This window comes from Bufo bufo, chromosome 2 (genome assembly GCF_905171765.1).
Source record: "Bufo bufo chromosome 2, aBufBuf1.1, whole genome shotgun sequence".
Taxonomy (NCBI): Eukaryota; Metazoa; Chordata; class Amphibia; order Anura; family Bufonidae; genus Bufo; species Bufo bufo.
The window spans coordinates 214088862-214113691 of record NC_053390.1 but is presented as its reverse complement, the minus strand read 5'-3'; positions in this window follow the sequence as shown (position 1 = coordinate 214113691).

The following is a 24830-nucleotide window of genomic DNA, read 5'->3' as shown; positions in this document are numbered from 1 at the left end:
CTTGGGCCCAGTCCATACGATGGATGGATCCTATAGGTGAAGACCATAACAATAGAAGCTAATCCATCTTCAAGGAAAAAGTAACATCGGGTGATTCCTATCAATAAGTGTGTTGAAAGGGTAAGTTATTATTATCTAGAATGTCAATTATAAAGTCTAGTAATGTATAGTTTGTTGAGTTTTATGATATTTATTCATGTTATTTCTCTTTGTTACATTGCCTAAATTATTAGCAAATTGGTAAAAGCTTATTTCTACCTCTAATGGTGGAAAACGCACCTATATTGGAGATGGTAAGGGCAGCTAAGGGGTTATGGAGGAGGCTGTACTTTTTGTTTAAATAGGTGCCCTTTAACCAATTTGTTAATAATTTAAGGAAAGTTGCTTAAAAAGCATTATTGTCCATAAAATATAATACATAGCAGAGTCAAGGTTTGGAACTAGGGCTTTGGCAAAGCTGTGTTCTCTCAAAATTTGAACAAAGTTGATATAATACTGTGCTCTAGGCTTATGTGTTGGATTTATTGCACCAGAGAGTATGTACCTCCAGATGTTCTTTTCCAAGATAAGAAGAAGTGCTTGAGTACAAGGAGTCTGATCCATAAGAAGGATGGATCCAAAAGGCAAAGACTAGATCATCATCTTGTTCGAGATATGCTTAAGTTCCTGGGGCCCAATCCAAAAATTGATGGGTCTTATAGGTGAAGATCATATCTTGTTAGAGATATCTTTAAGACCTAGGGGGGAGTCCATAAGACCAATGGACTGTGTTCTCTCAAAATTTGAACAAAGTTGATATAATACTGTGCTCTAGGCTTATGTGTTGGATTTATTGCACCAGAGAGTATGTACCTCCAGATGTTCTTTTCCAAGATAAGAAAAAGTGCTTGAGTACAAGGAGTCTGATCCATAAGAAGGGTGGATGCAAAAGGCAAAGACTAGATCATCATCTTGTTCGAGATATGCTTAAGTTCCTGGGGCCCAATCCAAAAAAGGATGGGTCTTATAGGTAAAGATCATATCTTGTTAGAGATATCTTTAAGACTTTTCCAAGATAAGAAGAAGTGCTTGAGTACAAGGAGTCTGATCCATAAGAAGGATGGATGCAAAAGGCAAAGACTAGATCATCATCTTGTTCGAGATATGCTTAAGTTCCTGGGGCCCAATCCAAAAATTGATGGGTCTTATAGGTGAAGATCATATCTTGTTAGAGATATCTTTAAGACCTAGGGGGGAGTCCATAAGACCAATGGACTGTGTTCTCTCAAAATTTGAACAAAGTTGATATAATACTGTGCTCTAGGCTTATGTGTTGGATTTATTGCACCAGAGAGTATGTACCTCCAGATGTTCTTTTCCAAGATAAGAAAAAGTGCTTGAGTACAAGGAGTCTGATCCATAAGAAGGATGGATCCAAAAGGCAAAGACTAGATCATCATCTTGTTCGAGATATGCTTAAGTTCCTGGGGCCCAATCCAAAAAAGGATGGGTCTTATAGGTGAAGATCATATCTTGTTAGAGATATCTTTAAGACCTAGGGGGGAGTCCATAAGACGGATGGGTCCTATAGGTGAAGAGCATATGCAATTCTTATTATTGCTATGTTGAAGTACCTTGGGCCCAGTCCATACGATGGATGGATCCTATAGGTGAAGACCATATCAATAGAAGCTAATTCATCTTCAAGGAAAAAGTAACATCGGGTGATTCCTATCAGTAAGTGTGTTGAAAGGGTAAGTTATTATTATCTAGAATGTCAATTATAAAGTCTAGTAATGTATAGTTTGTAGAGTTTTATGCTATTTATTCATGTTATTTCTCTATGTTACATTGCCTAAATTATTAGCAAACTGGTAAAAGCTTATTTCTACCTCTAATGGTGGAAAACGCACCTATATTGGAGATGGTAAGGGCAGCTAAGGGGTTATGGAGGAGGCTGTACTTTTTGTTTAAATAAGTGCCCTTTAACCAATTTGTTAATAATTTAAGGAAAGTTGCTTAAAAAGCATTATTGTCCATAAAATATAATACATAGCAGAGTCAAGGTTTGGAACTAGGGCTTTGGCAAAGCTGTGTTCTCTCAAAATTTGAACAAAGTTGATATAATACTGTGCTCTAGGCTTATGTGTTGGATTTATTGCACCAGAGAGTATGTACCTCCAGATGTTCTTTTCCAAGATAAGAAGAAGTGCTTGAGTACAAGGAGTCTGATCCATAAGAAGGATGGATCCAAAAGGCAAAGACTAGATTATCATCTTGTTCGAGATATGCTTAAGTTCCTGGGGCCCATTCCAAAAATGGATGTGTCTTATAGGTGAAGATCATATCTTGTTACAGATATCTTTAAGACTTAGGGGGAGTCCATAAGATGGATGGGTCCTATAGGTGAAGAGCATATGCAATTCTTATTATTGCTATGTTGAAGTACCTTGGGCCCAGTCCATACGATGGATGGATCCTATAGGTGAAGACCATATCAATAGAAGCTAATTCATCTTCAAGGAAAAAGTAACATCGGGTGATTCCTATCAGTAAGTGTGTTGAAAGGGTAAGTTATTATTATCTAGAATGTCAATTATAAAGTCTAGTAATGTATAGTTTGTAGAGTTTTATGCTATTTATTCATGTTATTTCTCTTTGTTACATTGCCTAAATTATTAGCAAATTGGTAAAAGCTTATTTCTACCTCTAATGGTGGAAAACACACCTATATTGGAGATGGTAAGGGCAGCTAAGGGGTTATGGAGGAGGCTGTACTTTTTGTTTAAATAGGTGCCCTTTAACCAATTTGTTAATAATTTAAGGAAAGTTGCTTAAAAAGCATTATTGTCCATAAAATGTAATACATAGCAGAGTCAAGGTTCGGAACTAGGGCTTTGGCAAAGCTGTGTTCTCTCAAAATTTGAACAAAGTTGATATAATACTGTGCTCTAGGCTTATGTGTTGGATTTATTGCACCAGAGAGTATGTACCTCCAGATGTTCTTTTCCAAGATAAGCAGTGCTTGAGTACAAGGAATCTGATCCATAAGAAGGATGGATCCAAAAGGCAAAGACTAGATCATCATCTTGTTCGAGATATGCTTAAGTTCCTGGGGCCCAATCCAAAAATGGATGGGTCTTATAGGTGAAGATCATATCTTGTTAGAGATATCTTTAAGACCTAGGGGGGAGTCCATAAGACGGATGGGTCCTATAGGTGAAGAGCATATGCAATTCTTATTATTGCTATGTTGAAGTACCTTGGGCCCAGTCCATACGATGGATGGATCCTATAGGTGAAGACCATATCAATAGAAGCTAATTCATCTTCAAGGAAAAAGTAACATCGGGTGATTCCTATCAATAAGTGTGTTGAAAGGGTAAGTTATTATTATCTAGAATGTCAATTATAAAGTCTAGTAATGTATAGTTTGTTGAGTTTTATGATATTTATTCATGTTATTTCTCTGTTACATTGCCTAAATTATTAGCAAATTGGTAAAAGCTTATTTCTACCTCTAATGGGGGAAAACGCACCTATATTGGAGATGGTAAGGGCAGCTAAGGGGTTATGGAGGAGGCTGTACTTTTTGTTTAAATAGGTGCCCTTTAACCAATTTGTTAATAATTTAAGGAAAGTTGCTTAAAAAGCATTATTGTCCATAAAATGTAATACATAGCAGAGTCAAGGTTCGGAACTAGGGCTTTGGCAAAGCTGTGTTCTCTCAAAATTTGAACAAAGTTGATATAATACTGTGCTCTAGGCTTATGTGTTGGATTTATTGCACCAGAGAGTATGTACCTCAAGATGTTCTTTTCCAAGATAAGCAGTGCTTGAGTACAAGGAGTCTGATCCATAAGAAGGATGGATCCAAAAGGCAAAGACTAGATCATCATCTTGTTCAAGATATGCTTAAGTTCCTGGGGCCCAATCCAAAAATGGATGGGTCTTATAGGTGAAGATCATATCTTGTTAGAGATATCTTTAAGACCTAGAGGGGAGTCCATAAGACGGATGGGTCCTATAGGTGAAGAGCATATGCAATTCTTATTATTGCTATGTTGAAGTACCTTGGGCCCAGTCCATACGATGGATGGATCCTATAGGTGAAGACCATATCAATAGAAGCTAATTCATCTTCAAGGAAAAAGTAACATCGGGTGATTCCTATCAGTAAGTATGTTGAAAGGGTAAGTTATTATTATCTAGAATGTCAATTATAAAGTCTAGTAATGTATAGTTTGTTGAGTTTTATGCTATTTATTTATGTTATTTCTCTTTGTTACATTGCCTAAATTATTAGCAAATTGGTAAAAGCTTATTTCTACCTCTAATGGTGGAAAACGCACCTATATTGGAGATGGTAAGGGCAGCTAAGGGGTTATGGAGGAGGCTGTACTTTTTGTTTAAATAGGTGCCCTTTAACCAATTTGTTAATAATTTAAGGAAAGTTGCTTAAAAAGCATTATTGTCCATAAAATATAATACATAGCAGAGTCAAGGTTCGGAACTAGGGCTTTGGCAAAGCTATGTTCTCTCAAAATTTGAACAAAGTTGATATAATACTGTGCTCTAGGCTTATGTGTTGGATTTATTGCACCAGAGAGTATGTACCTCCAGATGTTCTTTTCCAAGATAAGCAGTGCTTGAGTACAAGGAATCTGATCCATAAGAAGGATGGATCCAAAAGGCAAAGACTAGATCATCATCTTGTTCGAGATATGCTTAAGTTCCTGGGGCCCAATCCAAAAATGGATGGGTCTTATAGGTGAAGATCATATCTTGTTAGAGATATCTTTAAGACCTAGGGGGGAGTCCATAAGATGGATGGGTCCTATAGGTGAAGAGCATATGCAATTCTTATTATTGCTATGTTGAAGTACCTTGGGCCCAGTCCATACGATGGATGGATCCTATAGGTGAAGACCATATCAATAGAAGCTAATTCATCTTCAAGGAAAAAGTAACATCGGGTGATTCCTATCAATAAGTGTGTTGAAAGGGTAAGTTATTATTATCTAGAATGTCAATTATAAAGTCTAGTAATGTATAGTTTGTTGAGTTTTATGATATTTATTCATGTTATTTCTCTGTTACATTGCCTAAATTATTAGCAAATTGGTAAAAGCTTATTTCTACCTCTAATGGTGGAAAACGCACCTATATTGGAGATGGTAAGGGCAGCTAAGGGGTTATGGAGGAGGCTGTACTTTTTGTTTAAATAGGTGCCCTTTAACCAATTTGTTAATAATTTAAGGAAAGTTGCTTAAAAAGCATTATTGTCCATAAAATATAATACATAGCAGAGTCAAGGTTTGGAACTAGGGCTTTGGCAAAGCTGTGTTCTCTCAAAATTTGAACAAAGTTGATATAATACTGTGCTCTAGGCTTATGTGTTGGATTTATTGCACCAGAGAGTATGTACCTCCAGATGTTATTTTCCAAGATAAGAAGAAGTGCTTGAGTACAAGGAGTCTGATCCATAAGAAGGATGGATCCAAAAGGCAAAGACTAGATCATCATCTTGTTCGAGATATGCTTAAGTTCCTGGGGCCCAATCCAAAAATGGATGGGTCTTATAGGTGAAGATCATATCTTGTTAGAGATATCTTTAAGACCTAGGGGGGAGTCCATAAGACGGATGGGTCCTATAGGTGAAGAGCATATGCAATTCTTATTATTGCTATGTTGAAGTACCTTGGGCCCAGTCCATACGATGGATGGATCCTATAGGTGAAGACCATATCAATAGAAGCTAATTCATCTTCAAGGAAAAAGTAACATCGGGTGATTCCTATCAGTAAGTATGTTGAAAGGGTAAGTTATTATTATCTAGAATGTCAATTATAAAGTCTAGTAATGTATAGTTTGTAGAGTTTTATGCTATTTATTCATGTTATTTCTCTTTGTTACATTGCCTAAATTATTAGCAAATTGGTAAAAGCTTATTTCTACCTCTAATGGGGGAAAACGCACCTATATTGGAGATGGTACGGGGAAGCTAAGGGGTTATGGAGGAGGCTGTACTTTTTGTTTAAATAGGTGCCCTTTAACCAATTTGTTAATAATTTAAGGAAAGTTGCTTAAAAAGCATTATTGTCCATAAAATGTAATACATAGCAGAGTCAAGGTTCGGAACTAGGGCTTTGGCAAAGCTGTGTTCTCTCAAAATTTGAACAAAGTTGATATAATACTGTGCTCTAGGCTTATGTGTTGGATTTATTGCACCAGAGAGTATGTACCTCCAGATGTTCTTTTCCAAGATAAGCAGTGCTTGAGTACAAGGAGTCTGATCCATAAGAAGGATGGATCCAAAAGGCAAAGACTAGATCATCATCTTGTTCGAGATATGCTTAAGTTCCTGGGGCCCAATCCAAAAATGGATGGGTCTTATAGGTGAAGATCATATCTTGTTAGAGATATCTTTAAGACCTAGGGGGAGTCCATAAGACGGATGGGTCCTATAGGTGAAGAGCATATGCAATTCTTATTATTGCTATGTTGAAGTACCTTGGGCCCAGTCCATACGATGGATGGATCCTATAGGTGAAGACCATATCAATAGAAGCTAATTCATCTTCAAGGAAAAAGTAACATCGGGTGATTCCTATCAATAAGTGTGTTGAAAGGGTAAGTTATTATTATCTAGAATGTCAATTATAAAGTCTAGTAATGTATAGTTTGTTGAGTTTTATGATATTTATTCATGTTATTTCTCTTGTTACATTGCCTAAATTATTAGCAAATTGGTAAAAGCTTATTTCTACCTCTAATGGTGGAAAACGCACCTATATTGGAGATGGTAAGGGCAGCTAAGGGGTTATGGAGGAGGCTGTACTTTTTGTTTAAATAGGTGCCCTTTAACCAATTTGTTAATAATTTAAGGAAAGTTGCTTAAAAAGCATTATTGTCCATAAAATGTAATACATAGCAGAGTCAAGGTTCGGAACTAGGGCTTTGGCAAAGCTGTGTTCTCTCAAAATTTGAACAAAGTTGATATAATACTGTGCTCTAGGCTTATGTGTTGGATTTATTGCACCAGAGAGTATGTACCTCCAGATGTTCTTTTCCAAGATAAGAAGTGCTTGAGTACAAGGAGTCTGATCCATAAGAAGGATGGATCCAAAAGGCAAAGACTAGATCATCATCTTGTTCGAGATATGCTTAAGTTCCTGGGGCCCAATCCAAAAATGGATGGGTCTTATAGGTGAAGATCATATCTTGTTAGAGATATCTTTAAGACCTAGGGGGGAGTCCATAAGACGGATGGGTCCTATAGGTGAAGAGCATATGCAATTCTTATTATTGCTATGTTGAAGTACCTTGGGCCCAGTCCATACGATGGATGGATCCTATAGGTGAAGACCATATCAATAGAAGCTAATTCATCTTCAAGGAAAAAGTAACATCGGGTGATTCCTATCAGTAAGTGTGTTGAAAGGGTAAGTTATTATTATCTAGAATGTCAATTATAAAGTCTAGTAATGTATAGTTTGTTGAGTTTTATGCTATTTATTCATGTTATTTCTCTTTGTTACATTGCCTAAATTATTAGCAAATTGGTAAAAGCTTATTTCTACCTCTAATGGTGGAAAACGCACCTATATTGGAGATGGTAAGGGCAGCTAAGGGGTTATGGAGGAGGCTGTACTTTTTGTTTAAATAAGTGCCCTTTAACCAATTTGTTAATAATTTAAGGAAAGTTGCTTAAAAAGCATTATTGTCCATAAAATATAATACATAGCAGAGTCAAGGTTTGGAACTAGGGCTTTGGCAAAGCTGTGTTCTCTCAAAATTTGAACAAAGTTGATATAATACTGTGCTCTAGGCTTATGTGTTGGATTTATTGCACCAGAGAGTATGTACCTCCAGATGTTATTTTCCAAGATAAGAAGAAGTGCTTGAGTACAAGGAGTCTGATCCATAAGAAGGATGGATCCAAAAGGCAAAGACTAGATCATCATCTTGTTCGAGATATGCTTAAGTTCCTGGGGCCCAATCCAAAAATGGATGGGTCTTATAGGTGAAGATCATATCTTGTTAGAGATATCTTTAAGACCTAGGGGGAGTCCATAAGACGGATGGGTCCTATAGGTGAAGAGCATATGCAATTCTTATTATTGCTATGTTGAAGTACCTTGGGCCCAGTCCATACGATGGATGGATCCTATAGGTGAAGACCATATCAATAGAAGCTAATTCATCTTCAAGGAAAAAGTAACATCGGGTGATTCCTATCAGTAAGTGTGTTGAAAGGGTAAGTTATTATTATCTAGAATGTCAATTATAAAGTCTAGTAATGTATAGTTTGTAGAGTTTTATGATATTTATTCATGTTATTTCTCTTTGTTACATTGCCTAAATTATTAGCAAATTGGTAAAAGCTTATTTCTACCTCTAATGGTGGAAAACGCACCTATATTGGAGATGGTAAGGGCAGCTAAGGGGTTATGGAGGAGGCTGTACTTTTTGTTTAAATAGGTGCCCTTTAACCAATTTGTTAATAATTTAAGGAAAGTTGCTTAAAAAGCATTATTGTCCATAAAATATAATACATAGCAGAGTCAAGGTTCGGAACTAGGGCTTTGGCAAAGCTGTGTTCTCTCAAAATTTGAACAAAGTTGATATAATACTGTGCTCTAGGCTTATGTGTTGGATTTATTGCACCAGAGAGTATGTACCTCCAGATGTTATTTTCCAAGATAAGAAGAAGTGCTTGAGTACAAGGAGTCTGATCCATAAGAAGGATGGATCCAAAAGGCAAAGACTAGATCATCATCTTGTTCGAGATATGCTTAAGTTCCTGGGGCCCAATCCAAAAATTGATGGGTCTTATAGGTGAAGATCATATCTTGTTAGAGATATCTTTAAGACCTAGGGGGGAGTCCATAAGACGGATGGGTCCTATAGGTGAAGAGCATATGCAATTCTTATTATTGCTATGTTGAAGTACCTTGGGCCCAGTCCATACGATGGATGGATCCTATAGGTGAAGACCATATCAATAGAAGCTAATTCATCTTCAAGGAAAAAGTAACATCGGGTGATTCCTATCAATAAGTGTGTTGAAAGGGTAAGTTATTATTATCTAGAATGTCAATTATAAAGTCTAGTAATGTATAGTTTGTTGAGTTTTATGCTATTTATTCATGTTATTTCTCTTGTTACATTGCCTAAATTATTAGCAAATTGGTAAAAGCTTATTTCTACCTCTAATGGTGGAAAACGCACCTATATTGGAGATGGTAAGGGCAGCTAAGGGGTTATGGAGGAGGCTGTACTTTTTGTTTAAATAGGTGCCCTTTAACCAATTTGTTAATAATTTAAGGAAAGTTGCTTAAAAAGCATTATTGTCCATAAAATGTAATACATAGCAGAGTCAAGGTTCGGAACTAGGGCTTTGGCAAAGCTGTGTTCTCTCAAAATTTGAACAAAGTTGATATAATACTGTGCTCTAGGCTTATGTGTTGGATTTATTGCACCAGAGAGTATGTACCTCCAGATGTTCTTTTCCAAGATAAGAAGAAGTGCTTGAGTACAAGGAGTCTGATCCATAAGAAGGATGGATCCAAAAGGCAAAGACTAGATCATCATCTTGTTCGAGATATGCTTAAGTTCCTGGGGCCCAATCCAAAAATGGATGGGTCTTATAGGTGAAGATCATATCTTGTTACAGATATCTTTAAGACCTAGGGGGGAGTCCATAAGACGGATGGGTCCTATAGGTGAAAAGCATATGCAATTCTTATTATTGCTATGTTGAAGTACCTTGGGCCCAGTCCATACGATGGATGGATCCTATGGGTGAAGACCATATCAATTGAAGCTAATTCATCTTCAAGGAAAAAGTAACATCGGGTGATTCCTATCAGTAAGTGTGTTGAAAGGGTAAATTATTATTATCTAGAATGTCAATTATAAAGTCTAGCAATGTATAGTTGTAGAGCATTATGCTATTTATTCATGTTATTTCTCTATGTGACTTTGCCTAAATTATTAGCAAATTGGTAAAAGCTTATTTCTACCTCTAATGGGGGAAAACGCACCTATATTGGAGATGGTAAGGGGAGCTAAGGGGTTATGGAGGAGGCTGTATTTTTGTTTAAATAGGTGCCCTTTAACCAATTTGTTAATAATTTAATGAAAGTTGCGTAAAAAGCATTATTGTCCATAAAATATAATACATAGCAGAGTCAAGGTTCGGAACTAGGGCTTTGGCAAAGCTGTGTTCTCTCAAAATTTGAACAAAGTTGATATAATACTGTGCTCTAGGCTTATGTGTTGGATTTATTGCACCAGAGAGTATGTACCTCCAGATGTTCTTTTCCAAGATAAGCAGTGCTTGAGTACAAGGAATCTGATCCATAAGAAGGATGGATCCAAAAGGCAAAGACTAGATCATCATCTTGTTCGAGATATGCTTAAGTTCCTGGGGCCCAATCCAAAAATGGATGGGTCTTATAGGTGAAGATCATATCTTGTTAGAGATATCTTTAAGACCTAGGGGGGGTCCATAAGACGGATGGGTCCTATAGGTGAAGAGCATATACAATTCTTATTATTGCTATGTTGAAGTACCTTGGGCCCAGTCCATACGATGGATGGATCCTATAGGTGAAGACCATATCAATAGAAGCTAATTCATCTTCAAGGAAAAAGTAACATCGGGTGATTCCTATCAATAAGTGTGTTGAAAGGGTAAGTTATTATTATCTAGAATGTCAATTATAAAGTCTAGTAATGTATAGTTTGTAGAGTTTTATGATATTTATTCATGTAATTTCTCTTTGTTACATTGCCTAAATTATTAGCAAATTGGTAAAAGCTTATTTCTACCTCTAATGGTGGAAAACGCACCTATATTGGAGATGGTAAGGGCAGCTAAGGGGTTATGGAGGAGGCTGAACTTTTTGTTTAAATAGGTGCCCTTTAACCAATTTGTTAATAATTTAAGGAAAGTTGCTTAAAAAGCATTATTGTCCATAAAATGTAATACATAGCAGAGTCAAGGTTCGGAACTAGGGCTTTGGCAAAGCTGTGTTCTCTCAAAATTTGAACAAAGTTGATATAATACTGTGCTCTAGGCTTATGTGTTGGATTTATTGCACCAGAGAGTATGTACCTCCAGATGTTCTTTTCCAAGATAAGAAGAAGTGCTTGAGTACAAGGAGTCTGATCCATAAGAAGGATGGATCCAAAAGGCAAAGACTAGATCATCATCTTGTTCGAGATATGCTTAAGTTCCTGGGGCCCAATCCAAAAATGGATGGGTCTTATAGGTGAAGATCATATCTTGTTAGAGATATCTTTAAGACCTAGGGGGAGTCCATAAGACGGATGGGTCCTATAGGTGAAGAGCATATGCAATTCTTATTATTGCTATGTTGAAGTACCTTGGGCCCAGTCCATACGATGGATGGATCCTATAGGTGAAGACCATATCAATAGAAGCTAATTCATCTTCAAGGAAAGAGTAACATCGGGTGATTCCTATCAGTAAGTGTGTTGAAAGGGTAAGTTATTATTATCTAGAATGTCAATTATAAAGTCTAGTAATGTATAATTTGTAGAGTTTTATGCTATTTATTCATGTTATTTCTCTTTGTTACTTTGCCTAAATTATTAGCAAATTGGTAAAAGCTTATTTCTACCTCTAATGGTGGAAAACGCACCTATATTGGAGATGGTAAGGGCAGCTAAGGGGTTATGGAGGAGGCTGTACTTTTTGTTTAAATAGGTGCCCTTTAACCAATTTGTTAATAATTTAAGGAAAGTTGCTTAAAAAGCATTATTGTCCATAAAATATAATACATAGCAGAGTCAAGGTTCGGAACTAGGGCTTTGGCAAAGCTATGTTCTCTCAAAATTTGAACAAAGTTGATATAATACTGTGCTCTAGGCTTATGTGTTGGATTTATTGCACCAGAGAGTATGTACCTCCAGATGTTATTTTCCAAGATAAGAAGAAGTGCTTGAGTACAAGGAGTCTGATCCATAAGAAGGATGGATCCAAAAGGCAAAGACTAGATCATCATCTTGTTCGAGATATGCTTAAGTTCCTGGGGCCCAATCCAAAAATGGATGGGTCTTATAGGTGAAGATCATATCTTGTTAGAGATATCTTTAAGACCTAGGGGGGAGTCCATAAGACGGATGGGTCCTATAGGTGAAGAGCATATGCAATTCTTATTATTGCTATGTTGAAGTACCTTGGGCCCAGTCCATACGATGGATGGATCCTATAGGTGAAGACCATATCAATAGAAGCTAATTCATCTTCAAGGAAAAAGTAACATCGGGTGATTCCTATCAATAAGTGTGTTGAAAGGGTAAGTTATTATTATCTAGAATGTCAATTATAAAGTCTAGTAATGTATAGTTTGTTGAGTTTTATGATATTTATTCATGTTATTTCTCTTGTTACATTGCCTAAATTATTAGCAAATTGGTAAAAGCTTATTTCTACCTCTAATGGTGGAAAACGCACCTATATTGGAGATGGTAAGGGCAGCTAAGGGGTTATGGAGGAGGCTGTACTTTTTGTTTAAATAGGTGCCCTTTAACCAATTTGTTAATAATTTAAGGAAAGTTGCTTAAAAAGCATTATTGTCCATAAAATGTAATACATAGCAGAGTCAAGGTTCGGAACTAGGGCTTTGGCAAAGCTGTGTTCTCTCAAAATTTGAACAAAGTTGATATAATACTGTGCTCTAGGCTTATGTGTTGGATTTATTGCACCAGAGAGTATGTACCTCCAGATGTTATTTTCCAAGATAAGAAGAAGTGCTTGAGTACAAGGAGTCTGATCCATAAGAAGGATGGATCCAAAAGGCAAAGACTAGATCATCATCTTGTTCGAGATATGCTTAAGTTCCTGGGGCCCAATCCAAAAATGGATGGGTCTTATAGGTGAAGATCATATCTTGTTAGAGATATCTTTAAGACCTAGGGGGAGTCCATAAGACGGATGGGTCCTATAGGTGAAGAGCATATGCAATTCTTATTATTGCTATGTTGAAGTACCTTGGGCCCAGTCCATACGATGGATGGATCCTATAGGTGAAGACCATATCAATAGAAGCTAATTCATCTTCAAGGAAAAAGTAACATCGGGTGATTCCTATCAATAAGTGTGTTGAAAGGGTAAGTTATTATTATCTAGAATGTCAATTATAAAGTCTAGTAATGTATAGTTTGTTGAGTTTTATGATATTTATTCATGTTATTTCTCTTGTTACATTGCCTAAATTATTAGCAAATTGGTAAAAGCTTATTTCTACCTCTAATGGTGGAAAACGCACCTATATTGGAGATGGTAAGGGCAGCTAAGGGGTTATGGAGGAGGCTGTACTTTTTGTTTAAATAAGTGCCCTTTAACCAATTTGTTAATAATTTAAGGAAAGTTGCTTAAAAAGCATTATTGTCCATAAAATATAATACATAGCAGAGTCAAGGTTTGGAACTAGGGCTTTGGCAAAGCTGTGTTCTCTCAAAATTTGAACAAAGTTGATATAATACTGTGCTCTAGGCTTATGTGTTGGATTTATTGCACCAGAGAGTATGTACCTCCAGATGTTCTTTTCCAAGATAAGAAGAAGTGCTTGAGTACAAGGAGTCTGATCCATAAGAAGGATGGATCCAAAAGGCAAAGACTAGATCATCATCTTGTTCGAGATATGCTTAAGTTCCTGGGGCCCAATCCAAAAATTGATGGGTCTTATAGGTGAAGATCATATCTTGTTAGAGATATCTTTAAGACCTAGGGGGGAGTCCATAAGACCAATGGACTGTGTTCTCTCAAAATTTGAACAAAGTTGATATAATACTGTGCTCTAGGCTTATGTGTTGGATTTATTGCACCAGAGAGTATGTACCTCCAGATGTTCTTTCAAGAAAAGTAAAATGTTGATTCAAGAGTCTGTCTTAAAGGGTAAGTTATGATCAAAAATAAAAGACTAGAAGTATAGTTGTTGAGAGATATGCTTTTAATTGTTTCTTGTGACCAATGCCAAATAATAGCATGGGTTTATAGCTTATTTCTATCTATGGTAAAAGAGACACCTATATAGATGTACTTATCAAGATAAGGGGAATGCTTGAAGGAAGGAGTCTGATCCAAAAAAGGATGCAAAAGGCAAAGACTAATCATCACTGTCGAATAAGCTTAAGTCTTTGCCCAATCCAAAAAATGATGGTCTTATAGGTGAAGATCATATCTGTTAGAGATATCTTTAAGACCTTAGGGGGGAGTCCATAAGCCAATGGACTGTGTTCTCTCAAATTTGAACAAAGTTGATATAATACTGTGCTCTAGGCTTATGTGTTGGATTTATTGCACAGAGAGTATGTACCTCCAGATGTTCTTTTCCAAGATAAGAAGAAGTGCTTGAGTACAAGGAGTCTGATCCATAAGAAGGATGGATCCAAAAGGCAAAGACTAGATCATCATCTTGTTCGAGATATGCTTAAGTTCCTGGGGCCCAATCCAAAAATGGATGGGTCTTATAGGTGAAGATCATATCTTGTTAGAGATATCTTTAAGACCTAGGGGGAGTCCATAAGACGGATGGGTCCTATAGGTGAAGAGCATATGCAATTCTTATTATTGCTATGTTGAAGTACCTTGGGCCCAGTCCATACGATGGATGGATCCTATAGGTGAAGACCATATCAATAGAAGCTAATTCATCTTCAAGGAAAAAGTAACATCGGGTGATTCCTATCAATAAGTGTGTTGAAAGGGTAAGTTATTATTATCTAGAATGTCAATTATAAAGTCTAGTAATGTATAGTTTGTTGAGTTTTATGCTATTTATTCATGTTATTTCTCTTTGTTACATTGCCTAAATTATTAGCAAATTGGTAAAAGCTTATTTCTACCTCTAATGGTGGAAAACGCACCTATATTGGAGATGGTAAGGGCAGCTAAGGGGTTATGGAGGAGGCTGTATTTTTGTTTAAATAGGTGCCCTTTAACCAATTTGTTAATAATTTAAGGAAAGTTGCTTAAAAAGCATTATTGTCCATAAAATATAATACATAGCAGAGTCAAGGTTTGGAACTAGGGCTTTGGCAAAGCTGTGTTCTCTCAAAATTTGAACAAAGTTGATATAATACTGTGCTCTAGGCTTATGTGTTGGATTTATTGCACCAGAGAGTATGTACCTCCAGATGTTCTTTTCCAAGATAAGAAGAAGTGCTTGAGTACAAGGAGTCTGATCCATAAGAAGGATGGATCCAAAAGGCAAAGACTAGATCATCATCTTGTTCGAGATATGCTTAAGTTCCTGGGGCCCAATCCAAAAATGGATGGGTCTTATAGGTGAAGATCATATCTTGTTAGAGATATCTTTAAGACCTAGGCGGGAGTCCATAAGATGGATGGGTCCTATAGGTGAAGAGCATATGCAATTCTTATTATTGCTATGTTGAAGTACCTTGGGCCCAGTCCATACGATGGATGGATCCTATAGGTGAAGACCATATCAATAGAAGCTAATTCATCTTCAAGGAAAAAGTAACATCGGGTGATTCCTATCAGTAAGTGTGTTGAAAGGGTAAGTTATTATTATCTAGAATGTCAATTATAAAGTCTAGTAATGTATAGTTTGTAGAGTTTTATGCTATTTATTCATGTTATTTCTCTTTGTTACATTGCCTAAATTATTAGCAAATTGGTAAAAGCTTATTTCTACCTCTAATGGTGGAAAACGCACCTATATTGGAGATGGTAAGGGCAGCTAAGGGGTTATGGAGGAGGCTGTACTTTTTGTTTAAATAGGTGCCCTTTAACCAATTTGTTAATAATTTAAGGAAAGTTGCTTAAAAAGCATTATTGTCCATAAAATATAATACATAGCAGAGTCAAGGTTCGGAACTAGGGCTTTGGCAAAGCTGTGTTCTCTCAAAATTTGAACAAAGTTGATATAATACTGTGCTCTAGGCTTATGTGTTGGATTTATTGCACCAGAGAGTATGTACCTCCAGATGTTCTTTTCCAAGATAAGAAGAAGTGCTTGAGTACAAGGAGTCTGATCCATAAGAAGGATGGATCCAAAAGGCAAAGACTAGATCATCATCTTGTTCGAGATATGCTTAAGTTCCTGGGGCCCAATCCAAAAATGGATGGGTCTTATAGGTGAAGATCATATCTTGTTAGAGATATCTTTAAGACCTAGGGGGGAGTCCATAAGACGGATGGGTCCTATAGGTGAAGAGCATATGCAATTCTTATTATTGCTATGTTGAAGTACCTTGGGCCCAGTCCATACGATGGATGGATCCTATAGGTGAAGACCATATCAATAGAAGCTAATTCATCTTCAAGGAAAAAGTAACATCGGGTGATTCCTATCAATAAGTGTGTTGAAAGGGTAAGTTATTATTTTCTAGAATGTCAATTATAAAGTCTAGTAATGTATAGTTTGTTGAGTTTTATGATATTTATTCATGTTATTTCTCTTTGTTACATTGCCTAAATTATTAGCAAATTGGTAAAAGCTTATTTCTACCTCTAATGGGGGAAAACGCACCTATATTGGAGATGGTAAGGGCAGATAAGGGGGTATGGAGGAGGCTGTACTTTTTGTTTAAATAGGTGCCCTTTAACCAATTTGTTAATAATTTAAGGAAAGTTGCTTAAAAAGCATTATTGTCCATAAAATGTAATACATAGCAGAGTCAAGGTTCGGAACTAGGGCTTTGGCAAAGCTGTGTTCTCTCAAAATTTGAACAAAGTTGATATAATACTGTGCTCTAGGCTTATGTGTTGGATTTATTGCACCAGAGAGTATGTACCTCCAGATGTTCTTTTCCAAGATAAGCAGTGCTTGAGTACAAGGAATCTGATCCATAAGAAGGATGGATCCAAAAGGCAAAGACTAGATCATCATCTTGTTCGAGATATGCTTAAGTTCCTGGGGCCCAATCCAAAAATGGATGGGTCTTATAGGTGAAGATCATATCTTGTTAGAGATATCTTTAAGACCTAGGGGGAGTCCATAAGACGGATGGGTCCTATAGGTGAAAAGCATATGCAATTCTTATTATTGCTATGTTGAAGTACCTTGGGCCCAGTCCATACGATGGATGGATCCTATAGGTGAAGACCATATCAATTGAAGCTAATTCATCTTCAAGGAAAAAGTAACATCGGGTGATTCCTATCAGTAAGTGTGTTGAAAGGGTAAGTTATTATTATCTAGAATGTCAATTATAAAGTCTAGTAATGTATAGTTTGTTGAGTTTTATGATATTTATTTATGTTATTTCTCTTTGTTACATTGCCTAAATTATTAGCAAATTGGTAAAAGCTTATTTCTACCTCTAATGGTGGAAAACGCACCTATATTGGAGATGGTAAGGGCAGCTAAGGGGTTATGGAGGAGGCTGTACTTTTTGTTTAAATAGGTGCCCTTTAACCAATTTGTTAATAATTTAAGGAAAGTTGCTTAAAAAGCATTATTGTCCATAAAATGTAATACATAGCAGAGTCAAGGTTCGGATCTAGGGCTTTGGCAAAGCTGTGTTCTCTCAAAATTTGAACAAAGTTGATATAATACTGTGCTCTAGGCTTATGTGTTGGATTTATTGCACCAGAGAGTATGTACCTCCAGATGTTCTTTTCCAAGATAAGCAGTGCTTGAGTACAAGGAGTCTGATCCATAAGAAGGATGGATCAAAAAGGCAAAGACTAGATCATCATCTTGTTCGAGATATGCTTAAGTTCCTGGGGCCCAATCCAAAAATGGATGGGTCTTATAGGTGAAGATCATATCTTGTTAGAGATATCTTTAAGACCTAGGGGGGAGTCCATAAGACGGATGGGTCCTATAGGTGAAGAGCATATGCAATTCTTATTATTGCTATGTTGAAGTACCTTGGGCCCAGTCCATACGATGGATGGATCCTATAGGTGAAGACCATATCAATAGAAGCTAATTCATCTTCAAGGAAAAAGTAACATCGGGTGATTCCTATCAATAAGTGTGTTGAAAGGGTAAGTTATTATTACCTATAATGTCAATTATAAAGTCTAGTAATGTATAGTTTGTTGAGTTTTATGATATTTATTCATGTTATTTCTCTGTTACATTGCCTAAATTATTAGCAAATTGGTAAAAGCTTATTTCTACCTCTAATGGTGGAAAACGCACCTATATTGGAGATGGTAAGGGCAGCTAAGGGGTTATGGAGGAGGCTGTACTTTTTGTTTAAAAAGGTGCCCTTTAACCAATTTGTTAATAATTTAAGGAAAGTTGCTTAAAAAGCATTATTGTCCATAAAATATAATACATAGCAGAGTCAAGGTTCGGAACTAGGGCTTTGGCAAAGCTGTGTTCTCTCAAAATTTGAACAAAGTTGATATAATACTGTGCTCTAGGCTTATGTGTTGGATTTATTGCACCAGAGAGTATGTACCTCCAGATGTTCTTTTCCAAGATAAGAAGAAGTGCTTGAGTACAAGGAGTCTGATCCATAAGAAGGATGGATCCAAAAGGCAAAGACTAGATCATCATCTTGTTCGAGATATGCTTAAGTTCCTGGGGCCCAATCCAAAAATGGATGGGTCTTATAGGTGAAGATCATATCTTGTTAGAGATATCTTTAAGACCTAGGGGGGAGTCCATAAGACGGATGGGTCCTATAGGTGAAGAGCATATGCAATTCTTATTATTGCTATGTTGAAGTACCTTGGGCCCAGTCCATACGATGGATGGATCCTATAGGTGAAGACCATATCAATAGAAGCTAATTCATCTTCAAGGAAAAAGTAACATCGGGTGATTCCTATCAGTAAGTGTGTTGAAAGGGTAAGTTATTATTATCTAGAATGTCAATTATAAAGTCTAGTAATGTATAGTTTGTTGAGTTTTATGCTATTTATTCATGTTATTTCTCTTTGTTACATTGCCTAAATTATTAGCAAATTGGTAAAAGCTTATTTCTACCTCTAATGGGGGAAAACGCACCTATATTGGAGATGGTAAGGGGCAGCTAAGGGGTTATGGAGGAGGCTGTACTTTTTGTTTAAATAGGTGCCCTTTAACCAATTTGTTAATAATTTAAGGAAAGTTGCTTAAAAAGCATTATTGTCCATAAAATGTAATACATAGCAGAGTCAAGGTTCGGAACTAGGGCTTTGGCAAAGCTGTGTTCTCTCAAAATTTGAACAAAGTTGATATAATACTGTGCTCTAGGCTTATGTGTTGGATTTATTGCACCAGAGAGTATGTACCTCCAGATGTTCTTTTCCAAGATAAGCAGTGCTTGAGTACAAGGAGTCTGATCCATAAGAAGGATGGATCCAAAAGGCAAAGACTAGATCATCATCTTGTTCAAGATATGCTTAAGTTCCTGGGGCCCAATCCAAAAATGGATGGGTCTTATAGGTGAAGATCATATCTTGTTAGAGATATCTTTAAGACCTAGGGGGGAGTCCATAAGACGGATGGGTCCTATAGGTGAAGAGCATATGTAATTTTTATTATTGCTATGTTGAAGTACCTTGGGCCCAGTCCATACGATGGATGGATCCTATAGGTGAAGACCATATCAATTGAAGCTAATTCATCTTCAAGGAAAGAGTAACATCGGGTGATTCCTATCAGTAAGTGTGTTGAAAGGGTAAGTTATTATTATCTAGAATGTCAATTATAAAGTCTAGTAATGTATAATTTGTAGAGTTTTATGCTATTTATTCATGTTATTTCTCTTTGTTACATTGCCTAAATTATTAGCAAATTGGTAAAAGCTTATTTCTACCTCTAATGGGGGAAAACGCACCTATATTGGAGATGGTAAGGGCAGCTAAAGGGTTATGGAGGAGGCTGTACTTTTTGTTTAAAAAGGTGCCCTTTAACCAATTTGTTAATAATTTAAGGAAAGTTGCTTAAAAAGCATTATTGTCCATAAAATATAATACATAGCAGAGTCAAGGTTCGGAACTAGGGCTTTGGCAAAGCTGTGTTCTCTCAAAATTTGAACAAAGTTGATATAATACTGTGCTCTAGGCTTATGTGTTGGATTTATTGCACCAGAGAGTATGTACCTCCAGATGTTCTTTTCCAAGATAAGCAGTGCTTGAGTACAAGGAATCTGATCCATAAAAAGGATGGATCCAAAAGGCAAAGACTAGATCATCATCTTGTTCGAGATATGCTTAAGTTCCTGGGGCCCAATCCAAAAATGGATGGGTCTTATAGGTGAAGATCATATCTTGTTAGAGATATCTTTAAGACCTAGGGGGGAGTCCATAAGACGGATGGGTCCTATAGGTGAAGAGCATATGCAATTCTTATTATTGCTATGTTGAAGTACCTTGGGCCCAGTCCATACGATGGATGGATCCTATAGGTGAAGACCATATCAATAGAAGCTAATTCATCTTCAAGGAAAAAGTAACATCGGGTGATTCCTATCAATAAGTGTGTTGAAAGGGTAAGTTATTATTATCTAGAATGTCAATTATAAAGTCTAGTAATGTATAGTTTGTTGAGTTTTATGATATTTATTCATGTTATTTCTCTTTGTTACATTGCCTAAATTATTAGCAAATTGGTAAAAGCTTATTTCTACCTCTAATGGTGGAAAACACACCTATATTGGAGATGGTAAGGGCAGCTAAGGGGTTATGGAGGAGGCTGTACTTTTTGTTTAAAAAGGTGCCCTTTAACCAATTTGTTAATAATTTAAGGAAAGTTGCTTAAAAAGCATTATTGTCCATAAAATATAATACATAGCAGAGTCAAGGTTCGGAACTAGGGCTTTGGCAAAGCTGTGTTCTCTCAAAATTTGAACAAAGTTGATATAATACTGTGCTCTAGGCTTATGTGTTGGATTTATTGCACCAGAGAGTATGTACCTCCAGATGTTATTTTCCAAGATAAGAAGAAGTGCTTGAGTACAAGGAGTCTGATCCATAAGAAGGATGGATCCAAAAGGCAAAGACTAGATCATCATCTTGTTCGAGATATGCTTAAGTTCCTGGGGCCCAATCCAAAAATGGATGGGTCTTATAGGTGAAGATCATATCTTGTTAGAGATATCTTTAAGACCTAGGGGGGAGTCCATAAGACGGATGGGTCCTATAGGTGAAAAGCATATGCAATTCTTATTATTGCTATGTTGAAGTACCTTGGGCCCAGTCCATACGATGGATGGATCCTATAGGTGAAGACCATATCAATAGAAGCTAATTCATCTTCAAGGAAAAAGTAACATCGGGTGATTCCTATCAATAAGTGTGTTGAAAGGGTAAGTTAATATTAGCTAGAATGTCAATTATAAAGTCTAGTAATGTATAGTTTGTAGAGTTTTATGCTATTTATTCATGTCATTTCTCTTTGTTACATTGCCTAAATTATTAGCAAATTGGTAAAAGCTTATTTCTACCTCTAATGGTGGAAAACGCACCTATATTGGAGATGGTAAGGGCAGCTAAGGGGTTATGGAGGAGGCTGTACTTTTTGTTTAAATAGGTGCCCTTTAACCAATTTGTTAATAATTTAAGGAAAGTTGCTTAAAAAGCATTATTGTCCATAAAATATAATACATAGCAGAGTCAAGGTTCGGAACTAGGGCTTTGGCAAAGCTGTGTTCTCTCAAAATTTGAACAAAGTTGATATAATACTGTGCTCTAGGCTTATGTGTTGGATTTATTGCACCAGAGAGTATGTACCTCCAGATGTTATTTTCCAAGATAAGAAGAAGTGCTTGAGTACAAGGAGTCTGATCCATAAGAAGGATGGATCCAAAAGGCAAAGACTAGATCATCATCTTGTTCGAGATATGCTTAAGTTCCTGGGGCCCAATCCAAAAATGGATGGGTCTTATAGGTGAAGATCATATCTTGTTAGAGATATCTTTAAGACCTAGGGGGGAGTCCATAAGACGGATGGGTCCTATAGGTGAAGAGCATATGCAATTCTTATTATTGCTATGTTGAAGTACCTTGGGCCCAGTCCATACGATGGATGGATCCTATAGGTGAAGACCATATCAATAGAAGCTAATTCATCTTCAAGGAAAAAGTAACATCGGGTGATTCCTATCAGTAAGTGTGTTGAAAGGGTAAGTTATTATTATCTAGAATGTCAATTATAAAGTCTAGTAATGTATAGTTTGTTGAGTTTTATGCTATTTATTCATGTTATTTCTCTTTGTTACATTGCCTAAATTATTAGCAAATTGGTAAAAGCTTATTTCTACCTCTAATGGGGGAAAACGCACCTATATTGGAGATGGTAAGGGCAGCTAAGGGGTTATGGAGGAGGCTGTACTTTTTGTTTAAATAGGTGCCCTTTAACCAATTTGTTAATAATTTAAGGAAAGTTGCTTAAAAAGCATTATTGTCCATAAAATGTAATACATAGCAGAGTCAAGGTTCGGAACTAGGGCTTTGGCAAAGCTGTGTTCTCTCAAAATTTGAACAAAGTTGATATAATACTGTGCTCTAGGCTTATGTGTTGGATTTATTGCACCAGAGAGTATGTACCTCCAGATGTTCTTTTCCAAGATAAGAAGAAGTGCTTGAATACAAGGAGTCTGATCCATAAGAAGGATGGATCCAAAAGGCAAAGACTAGATCATCATCTTGTTCGAGATATGTTTAAGTTCCTGGGGCCCAATCCAAAAATGGATGGGTCTTATAGGTGAAGATCATATCTTGTTACAGATATCTTTAAGACCTAGGGGGGAGTCCATAAGACGGATGGGTCCTATAGGTGAAAAGCATATGCAATTCTTATTATTGCTATGTTGAAGTACCTTGGGCCCAGTCCATACGATGGATGGATCCTATGGGTGAAGACCATATCAATTGAAGCTAATTCATCTTCAAGGAAAAAGTAACATCGGGTGATTCCTATCAGTAAGTGTGTTGAAAGGGTAAGTTATTATTATCTAGAATGTCAATTATAAAGTCTAGCAATGTATAGTTGTAGAGTATTATGCTATTTATTCATGTTATTTCTCTATGTGACTTTGCCTAAATTATTAGCAAATTGGTAAAAGCTTATTTCTACCTCTAATGGGGGAAAACGCACCTATATTGGAGATGGTAAGGGGAGCTAAGGGGTTATGGAGGAGGCTGTATTTTTGTTTAAATAGGTGCCCTTTAACCAATTTGTTAATAATTTAAGGAAAGTTGCTTAAAAAGCATTATTGTCCATAAAATATAATACATAGCAGAGTCAAGGTTCGGAACTAGGGCTTTGGCAAAGCTATGTTCTCTCAAAATTTGAACAAAGTTGATATAATACTGTGCTCTAGGCTTATGTGTTGGATTTATTGCACCAGAGAGTATGTACCTCCAGATGTTCTTTTCCAAGATAAGCAGTGCTTGAGTACAAGGAATCTGATCCATAAGAAGGATGGATCCAAAAGGCAAAGACTAGATCATCATCTTGTTCGAGATATGCTTAAGTTCCTGGGGCCCAATCCAAAAATGGATGGGTCTTATAGGTGAAGATCATATCTTGTTAGAGATATCTTTAAGACCTAGGGGGGAGTCCATAAGACGGATGGGTCCTATAGGTGAAGAGCATATGCAATTCTTATTATTGCTATGTTGAAGTTCCTTGGGCCCAGTCCATATGATGGATGGATCCTATAGGTGAAGACCATATCAATAGAAGCTAATTCATCTTCAAGGAAAAAGTAACATCGGGTGATTCCTATCAATAAGTGTGTTGAAAGGGTAAGTTATTATTATCTAGAATGTCAATTATAAAGTCTAGTAATGTATAGTTTGTAGAATTTTTTTGATATTTATTCATGTAATTTCTCTTTGTTACATTGCCTAAATTATTAGCAAATTGGTAAAAGCTTATTTCTACCTCTAATGGTGGAAAACACACCTATATTGGAGATGGTAAGGGCAGCTAAGGGGTTATGGAGGAGGCTGTACTTTTTGTTTAAATAGGTGCCCTTTAACCAATTTGTTAATAATTTAAGGAAAGTTGCTTAAAAAGCATTATTGTCCATAAAATGTAATACATAGCAGAGTCAAGGTTCGGAACTAGGGCTTTGGCAAAGCTGTGTTCTCTCAAAATTTGAACAAAGTTGATATAATACTGTGCTCTAGGCTTATGTGTTGGATTTATTGCACAAGAGAGTATGTACCTCCAGATGTTCTTTTCCAAGATAAGAAGAAGTGCTTGAGTACAAGGAGTCTGATCCATAAGAAGGATGGATCCAAAAGGCAAAGACTAGATCATCATCTTGTTCGAGATATGCTTAAGTTCCTGGGGCCCAATCCAAAAATGGATGGGTCTTATAGGTGAAGATCATATCTTGTTAGAGATATCTTTAAGACTTAGGGGGAGTCCATAAGACGGATGGGTCCTATAGGTGAAGAGCATATGCAATTCTTATTATTGCAATGTAGAAGTTCTTTGGGCCCAGTCCATATGATGGATGGATCCTATAGGTGAAGACCATATCAATAGAAGCTAATTCATCTTCAAGGAAAAAGTAACATCGGGTGATTCCTATCAGTAAGTGTGTTGAAAGGGTAAATTATTATTATCTAGAATGTCAATTATAAAGTCTAGCAATGTATAGTTGTAGAGCATTATGCTATTTATTCATGTTATTTCTCTTTGTTACTTTGCCTAAATTATTAGCAAATTGGTAAAAGCTTATTTCTACCTCTAATGGTGGAAAACGCACCTATATTGGAGATGGTAAGGGCAGCTAAGGGGTTATGGAGGAGGCTGTATTTTAGTTAAAATAGGTGCCCTTTAACCAATTTGTTAATAATTTAAGGAAAGTTGCTTAAAAAGCATTATTGTCCATAAAATATAATACATAGCAGAGTCAAGGTTCGGAACTAGGGCTTTGGCAAA